General features: G+C 44.9%; 1 non-coding gene across 1 annotated transcript; it reads left to right on the forward strand.

Moving 5' to 3' along the window:
- The first annotated feature begins 1,722 nt into the window (after nucleotides 1-1,722).
- trnae-uuc (transfer RNA glutamic acid (anticodon UUC)) lies at nucleotides 1,723-1,794 on the forward strand. Its single transcript has one exon. It is a non-coding gene; the product is annotated as a tRNA-Glu (tRNA).
- The last annotated feature ends 7,580 nt before the right edge of the window (nucleotides 1,795-9,374 follow it).

A 9,374-nucleotide genomic window follows, 5' to 3' on the forward strand; every position in this document is an offset into this window, starting at 1 on the left:
AAGCATAGTAATTGTTAAATTTTCAGATTTCACTTACATCACTACATCTCATAGGATAAATGTCCCATTTACACCAACCACTGACAAACCTCTTTAACAAAACAAACTATGTTGCACCATGTTTCAAAAAGTTATCAATTATGTAATGTTAAAGAAAAATCTATTTAGGTAGTTTCAAAATAAATCTCAGTTGCATTTTGTGACTTTTTCTACGGTCTTGTGAAAAAAGCCTGTTGCTGACCCAAAGCTGCCTTTAGCTCAGAGCTTTTTCTGCCATAGTGCGCCTCCTGGTGTGTAGTTAGTGTGACAGAAGGAGGCCTACGCCATTGCAGCAAAAATAGCTGACAAGAAAATCAAAGGTAGATTGGTAAGGTCGACACCTTCAGTCTGGTGACGGAGTCCTCCAGAACCTTACACCCAGGGGTGATCTTGCAAAGATTCAGTCCTACTGAGAAGATTAAATCCACAAAGTGAAAGAGAGAAAATCACAAGATAGTCTAGTGTACCAGATAAGTCCTGAAAATGGTCAGAGTAGTGCACAGGAATCTTCCTCTACGTTGTGACTTCCTGCCCTGTTAAAAGTACACCCTCAACTAGTCCAGTTGTAGCCAAAAAAAAGGCCCGACCTCCGTGCAGAGAGCAGCAGTCGCCCAACAACAGTGACACATCAAATAATGACTACAACAGCACCTACCAGTGGTACCTCCGACCCGTTACTATTGCAGAAAAGTGAAATATTTAAAATTGCTTATAAAGGTCAAGGATATTTTAGCTACAATGATGTATTGTTGATGTATTGTTTTTTCCCCAGCTCCTTCTGGCAAGAACCAACTTGGAAGAAAAAACTAACTACAGTAAAAAGTCTGATGAATGACTTTTTAATCAAATTGCTTTGACTTATTTTTTGTAATTTCAGATTTTAAAAGGTAAAATTGAATTGTATTTGATGCAAATTCAATAATGAAGATATCAGCAGAACTGATATAATAAAAGTACGTTAAACAAGAGTTTGAGCTTTTTAGTGTCCATCCAGGTTCACATTAGCTAGTGAAATACGTTTTAACCCTTGTGCGTCCCTTGTGCAACTCTCACAAGGGGACTCCCCAGAGGGGGGTCATGTAGACCCCGGAAAGAGACTTTTTTTTTTTTTTTTTTTTGGGGGGGAAGATGTGAGGTGTAGGGGGGGGTGGGGGTAGGGGTGGGGTGACGGGGTGGGGGTGAAAGGGTGGTGGGGTGGGGGGGTGGAGGGGTGGGGGTGACGGGGACCCCAGCCTCTATCAGAATGAGATTCACACACGCACGCACACAACACACACAATGGGAGAGAGAGAGAGAGAGAGAGGTGGGGGGAAACTCAGTCAGCATGAGATTGGCACACACACACCCCCACCACACACACAGCACACACACACACACCCCCACACACACCCCCCCCCACCCCCCCACACACACAGCACACACACACACACACACCTCTGCACACGCATATATATACACATCTACACACTCACACACTCACATACAGACACACACTCATACACACGCACGCACACATACACAGCTACAAAAGCACCGTAGCGTACGGTGTAGTGGTTATAACTGCTGGTTTTCATCCAGACGGCCCGGGTTCGATTGCAGACTCCCCACGGAAGACGCGTCATAGACGCGCTCATACTATAGACTTCCGTCTAAAACAGTACGGTCTGGCGAGTCACAGTAGTGTCCCGTATGGTCTAGCGGTTAAGATTCCTGGCTTTCATCCAGGCGCCCCGGGTTCGACTCCCGGTATGGGAATGACTCCCTTTTCTGATCCGTAAACGTGCGTATTAACGATTTGTAAAATAAATTAAAAAAAAAAAAAAAAAAAAAACTGTACATACATAAAGAGATTTTATTCAACTTTAAAATGTACAAAATTAAATAATGTGTAGGATTGTAAATCGTAAAATACCGACATTCTTACTATGTTTATATTTTATCTTACTTCAGTTTGGTGATACAATTGTAAATGATTAGAATAATCTTTATCCACTCCAGGGAGTTCGTGCTGTCCGGTGACAAGTTACCGGTTATAGTGGTAGCTGGAGAGAGGAGATCTGAGGGAAAATAAATAAATAAATAAATAAAAATAAAAAACAAACTCGTTATCCAAAGTGCCGGAGGTAACTGTGTTTGGTGAAAGATTATTAACACTATCCGGTTTGAAGCCGTCACCTCCTGATTTCATTCAACTTTGCAATTTTTTTTTTTCTTCTTTGCTTTTAGTTTAGTTTTTTGTTTTTGCACACACACACACACCCCCACACCCCCCCACACAACCCCACCTACACACACACACACACCTACATACACACCCCCCCCCACACGCACACCTACACACACACACACACACACCCACACACCCCACACACACACACACACGCACAAAGAAACAAACAAACAAAAACAGAATGTCTCACTACTAAGCATCCCGTGGCATCGCTAGGTTGACGATGAAATAAGAAAAAAACCAAAACAACAACATCAAGAACAAATAAAAAGAACTACATAAAATTAAGAAATCCCTCCAACTCGAGCGGTCATGTCCCGCAGGAGACACGGGCTCGAATTTACACCTGGGTACGCGACAGGCTCCTCGCCCGGGCTTCCGGGACACGCCAGCCAGACACGGGTCTGGATCGAAGGCCTCGGGTCCCGCGAATCTCCTCCTCCTCGTCGTCGTCGTCTTCGTCCTCATTCTCCTGAAGATGACCATCGTGGCTTAGACCACAATTATCACAAGCAGCGCCGTGATGAAGATGACCTGGCCACGCGAGTCGCGCTGGACCTCACCGAGGGACTGGGACCGGGCCGCACCGTGACGTGCGACAACTTTTTCACCTCGTTCGAGCTCGCCCGGAGGCTGTTCTTCGAGAGGGGACTCACCCTATTAGGTACGCTGCGCGCCAACAGGACGGAGGTCCCGCGCGAACTGGCCTGCCCGCCTACTACCCGGGGGAACGGCAGACGGGTCGGATCCTTCTCGTTCGCGTTCGCCACCGGGGAGGGGGGAGGCCCCTCGGTCGCCCTAATCTCCTATCTGGCCAAAAAGACCAGGAACGTGCTGATCCTCACCACGGTGCCGCAGCACCTGCGCGGAGAGCCGGGAGAAGAAGCGAGAGAGGGAGCGGGAGGAGGAGGAAGAGGAGGAGGAGGAGGAGGAGGAAGAGGAGGAAGAGGAGGAAGAGGTGGACGAAGCCGAGAAAGAGACCGTAGTATTAGTGACGAACAAGAACAACAACAACAACAACAACAACAACACAAACCTGCTGCTGTGCTCCATTACAATCGTACCAAGGGAGGAGTGGACAACCTGGATAAAGTCACAGGTACGTACAGCTGCAGGAGAAAAACCTGCCGCTGGCCCATGGTCATCTTTCACAACATGATCGACGTGTCCGCGTACAACGCGTTCGTTCTCTGGAGAGAGCTGAACCCGACGTGGATGCCCGGCAAACGCAACAGACGCAGACTGTTCTTGGAGCAGCTGGGCAGGGCGCTCGTGGGTCCCAGCGTAATCAGGAGGAGTGCGGGCAGAGGGGAGAGGGGCCGCGGCGGCGGCGGAGGAGGAGGAGGAGGAGGAGGAGGAGGAGGAGGAAGAAGAACCCGGGACCACGGCGACGGAGATGAGCAGGACGGAGAGGAGGAGGAGGAGGAGGAGGAGGAGGACGGAGAGAACGAACCCGGGACGTACCCGCGTCCGAAATCGCGACACGCGCCTGTACCGGCGAAGAGGAAGAGGTGTCGAACGTGCCCCAGAAGCAAAGACATTAAAACTACAAATGTGTGCCGGGGGTGCGGTGTGCACGTGTGCGCAAAGTGCGCTCTATCCTTCTGCCCCCCTTGTGCTCCGGTCTGATTTTATATTATTTTATTTTATCTATTTTATTTTATTCATTTATTTGGATTTTGTTTTTTTATTTTTATTTTTTTACATTTTTTTTTGGAGGTTTATGGTTCTCATCATTCATCCCTTTGTTTTGTTTTGTATCCACGCCCTCTAGTGGTATTAAAGGGGTTTAGCAAAAGATCAGATTTAACCTGGCTCAAATACCAAATAACTGTGTTCTCTGGTTTATAGACTATGAATGTATCCATAAATAAATGAACTAAACAAAAAAAAAACAACTACTTTTTTTTCATTACCTCTGTCTCTGTTATTACATTTTTAACAAGGTGTTGTAGGTTTATGGTTCTCATCATTCATCCCTTTGTTTTGTTTTGTATCCACGCCCTCTAGTGGTATTAAAGGGGTTTAGCAAAAGATCAGATTTAACCTGGCTCAAATACCAAATAGCTGTGTTCTCTGGTTTATAGACTATGAATGTATCCATAAATAAATGAACTAAACAAAAAAAAAACTACTTTTTTTTCATTACCTCTGTCTCTGTTATTACATTTTTAACAAGGTGTACACACACACACACACCCCCACACACCCACACACCCCCACACACACCCCCACACCCCCCCACACACCCCCACCCCCACCCACGCACGCATATATATAAAGTAGCTATAATCTATTTTGCCTATTGATAGTCAAAGGGAAATGTTAATTCCTTACTCCATTCAATCTAAAGAAAAATAAAGGGCTGCAACGACTACACCTTGATTTTTCACGTTCTACAATAAATAATTAAAAATAACTTACGTAAATTACGTAACTTATATAACTTACCTAACGTACGTAACTTACTTAGAAAGGTATGCGAATGGCAGCGAATTGGGACAAGACCTAAGACTTTCCCCACCCAACCCCTCCGACGGGACGTCTCCCCCACACGCACGCACACACGCGCGCACGCACACACACACACACACACACACACACACCCACAGAGGAGACACACACACACAGAGAGAGAGAGAGAGAGAGAGGACACACACACAGAGAGAGAGAGAGAGAGAGGACACACACACAAACACACAAACACACACACACAACCCCAACCCTCCCACCACCACCCAGGGTTATTATATTTTTATTTATTTTTAAAAATATCCCATAGGACCCCCCACCCTCCCACCCCAACCCAACCCTCCACCTACCCTGTCATCCCTCCCAACCCCCCCCCCCCCCCCCCCCCCCCCCAGAGTCCTCCTCCATTTTGTATTTTTTTTATTTATTTTATTGTCATCAATGGGACTGGGGTCTCCACACACCCCCCCTCACCCCCCCCCCCCCATCCTATCCCATAGGACCCCCCACCCTCCCACCCCAACTCAACCCTCCAACCTACCCTGTCATCCCTCCCAACCCCGCCGCCCAGAGTCCTCCTCCATTTTGTATTTTTTAAATTTATTTTATTGTCATCAATGGGATAACAATAATTGCCATCCCATCCCATAGGAATGGCAGCATAGGTTCATGCTGCGACTCGGGGGGTCCTGGTAACCCCCCACCGCTAGGGGGGTCCTGGTGACCCCATCAAAGTCTTTCTCCGTTGATTTAGTTATTTTTTTCCATAAATGGACTTGTGGGGTCTCCGGGACCCCCGGCGCTCCACTATAGGTTCATGCTGCGACTCGGGGGGTCCTGGTAACCCCCCCACCGCTAGGGGGGTCCTGGTGACCCCATCAAAGTCTTTCTCCGTTGATTTAGTTATTTTATTTTATTTTTTTTCCACAAACGGACTTGTGGGGTCTCCGGGACCCCCGGCGCTCCACTATAGGTTCATGCTGCGACTCGGGGGTCCTGGTAACCCCCTTGGGGAGCACAAGGGTTAATATGTGCCCGCGGGCGCCATGTCGCCCCTAAGCCCCACATGAGTCGCCGCAGACCGGTTCCAAAAATAGCACAACTCACTAATGAGCTGCATCTAAAATTTAATTTTATTCTGTTGCTATTTTTTTTAAATCATCCTTGCGTTTATATAGATTTAAAAGTGACAATATCTTAAACATATGTTTATTGTGCGCGTGACAAAACCAGTGCTCCGCTCTGCGCTGTGAGGATGCGCTGAATGCAGTTTCTTACTCCAAAACATGGTAGAAAATTAAGAGATCACTTTCACAACGATTTAAGACTGTAAAAGAAACCTGCACGTATCTCATCTGCGGAGCGACTGTGGTGAGGGCAAAGTGGCACAATATGGAGGGACACTTCACTACGTCTCACAAAGCTCCACACTAACTACCCACGGTGACGCGCACTCCCCACGGGGACGCGCACTCCCCACGGGACGCATACTCCCCACGGGGACGCACACTATGGGCAGAACAAGCCCAGAGCTAAACGCAGCTTTGGGTAAACAACAGGCTTTTTTCACGACACCGGTGAAAAAGTCATACAACGCAACCAGATTTATTTAACCACTTAGCGTTCCGACGGGCCGTCGTCTTTACGTTACAACTTTACAGCAATGTACGTGTATTTCTGCGTCACCCACACAAACATTCTACACATCAAATGAAAGCTACGACATTCATCTTTCTGAATATGTAAACCATTTACACCTATAATCACCACAGTGCTGACAGGAAAGCCGTTTTTGCATAGAAGTCAGAAATGTGGATTTGGACTTCACTTACCATTGAGCGCTCTGGTTCTGTCAAACATCAACATATTCACACAAAGTTGGTCTCATTCATTCCGTAAAGGTCCAGAGAATATAATCCAGTCAAGAAATTATGTCCACAAAGGAAGTTAGAGCCTTCATGTCCAATCTGCTGCAGGAAAGTGAAATCTGTTCCGTCGCTTCTCTGCATTTCTTTTGTCAGTTTCAGGCATAATAAACTTCTGACAGCGCCAACTTTGTTCCTCAGTGCAAAACAAACTTGTTAGCTTGTGATTGACACCAAAGTTGGCCAATAAGGTGGGGGCTGTGGGTTACTGGAGCCGCGGACAGTGAATGAGAGCTACAGATGACTGAAAGAGTACGCCCCACTCTCCCCCTTGTAGAATCAAGCTGTTACATTACACACGTTTAGTGATGTTTTCCTCTTAAAGCCCATGAACTGCGGAACACGCTGATGCGTGACATGCAGTGGTTTACTGTAAACAGACGGAGTTTGCTGCGTGCGTAACAAGCCGAGGCTGGATATAAAGATCCGCGCGTAAAATTACGCGCGCGAGTTGCGTAATTTTACGCAGCAGTTTTGCGTTTTAAACATGACGAAACGGACAAAACAAAGGAAGTGCGCGACCGAGGACACTGTGGATGTTTGTACAAGTTAAACTAGAGGCATCTCGGACCCGGAGCGGTTCGTGGAACCGAGTGAAGATCTCATGATGGACTCAGGAGTAGAGGACCTTATGATTTGATGGACTGGATGCTGTTCCTGATCGTTAAGCGTGGTTTATTCTGCTATTAACTTAATTGTGGGTCAAATGTGTATCATGTGTAATGATTAGCATTAGCTAATCATCATGTACAGTGTGTTCTCAGTTTCCAGTGTGTATTTGTTTACATTTTGAAGCGTGTGTGTGTGTGTTTGTTGATTGTTTGCAGTGTGTGGTTTGTAAATATATATTTATTTTGACCCATAGCACTTGTTTTGACTGTATTTTAAATACAAATATACATTTTATATTGTGTTTTGATATGATATATAAATGTACAGTAATAGAGCAGCTGCAGATACAGATTCCTCTCAGTGTGAGTTTTCAGTAGAGCCCTCGTTGATGTCTGTGGGTTGAAACATTCAAAAGTTATTTCACTTTTTCCAAACGTTCTCCAAATGTCTTCATTCGGATAGGTTTGGAGAGGCCTGGACTTACTCATGATAAAATGATTGTAAAACTCTCATTTTTATAGGTATTGACCTCAAATTTGAAATGTAAGTGGTCAACAATCTTGTCAGTTGAGGTATGGTGTATTTTTGTCCCCAGCTCCCCACTGCAGCTTTCTACACCTTCATTTTCACAAATATTTTTTGGTGAGGATGAGAAAAAAATTTTTTTTATGTGTGTTCCAAAGTGTATAAATGCTCAGCAGACAAACTTACAGTGATTCTGACACCTGTGGGTAAAACTATAGGGTGTTACCTTTACAAATACCCCAAACTAGTGCAGTTACTACTGAGGGTTCAATAATGGTGATTATTTTAATTTGGAGAGGTCAGAACAGAGGCAATTTCACCAAAATCACCCGGAATGCTAAGGGGTTAAAAATATGTAAGCTTATTTTTCTTTAACATTACATAATTGATAACTTTATGAAACATGGTGCAATGTATATTATTTATGTTTTGTTAAAAAGGTTTGTCAATGGATAGTGAAAACGGGACACTTGTCCTATGAAATGTAGTGATGTAAGTGTCATCTGGAAATTTAACAATTACTAAGATCAGTAAAGTTAAAGTGCTAAATACTGATATCTGTTTCCCTCCTTGCTCATTGTTGATAATTATTTTGAGAACTCATTAATGTGATCAGTGTCTTGCAACATGATCAGTGTGTTCACATAGATGATTATCATTTATCATTATTAATAATGTATAACTAAAGGCAAACTGAGAAAATGTGTTATTTCAGAAGAGCGTCTCAAACTGGTAGCCCTCCGTATGACTCAGTGCCCATAAAGTAGCTCTCAGGTTAAAAAAGTTTGGTGACCCCTGCCTTAACAGCATATGGCACCAAATCAAACACAGAAGGAACAGTTTAGAGTCCATAAAGATGTTCTACACAAGCTATTAGCCATGTTTTTATTTTTGGACAATCCGCCTCTTATTCAACAGCTGATGCAATAATATGTATGTAGATTCAATAGCGCAAGCATATGGTGGCGCATTTATAGGAAAAAATCAGTTGAATTCTCATAAAAAACAACGTAACATTTAAGTCTAGGAGCGTGGACAACCGCGGTAAGCAGGGGTGCTGGGGGTGCAAGAGTAGCTTGTGCTAGATTCCCAGGGGACAAAACTATATCTATTCCTAACAGAGGTAAGATTACAATTAAACTAATACTCATTTAAGTGGTTTTCACACATGCTGGTGTGAAACCCTCGCTCTGTGGAGCAACCCCAGTGCACACTAGATTTATTTAGGTTATTTTACTTTTTGATCGGCTTTATTAACTTGCACCCATCATTCATCCCTAACACGCAGCTTGAGCCAAGTGCGAGTCCATCAGCTGATCCCTGAACTTTTTTTTTTTTTTTTTAATGACAAAGTGCTTCAAGCAGACGGAGCCTCATGAATACAGGCGCACATGCTCGCTTCCTCTGCAGGAGGTTGTCTTTTCTTTGTCCCGTGGAGACTGTCCGCTCCAAAGTATGAGTGGAGCTGCTCTGAGACCTCTTCTTTCAGCGCTCTCGGACCGGCCTACAGTGCAACTGCTGGGCTCTTTTACGTTGACCCATCTAATGACAGTGTGAAAAATTCGAAGTAC

This window comes from Periophthalmus magnuspinnatus, unplaced genomic scaffold (genome assembly GCF_009829125.3).
Source record: "Periophthalmus magnuspinnatus isolate fPerMag1 unplaced genomic scaffold, fPerMag1.2.pri scaffold_73_arrow_ctg1, whole genome shotgun sequence".
Classification (NCBI taxonomy): Eukaryota; Metazoa; Chordata; class Actinopteri; order Gobiiformes; family Gobiidae; genus Periophthalmus; species Periophthalmus magnuspinnatus.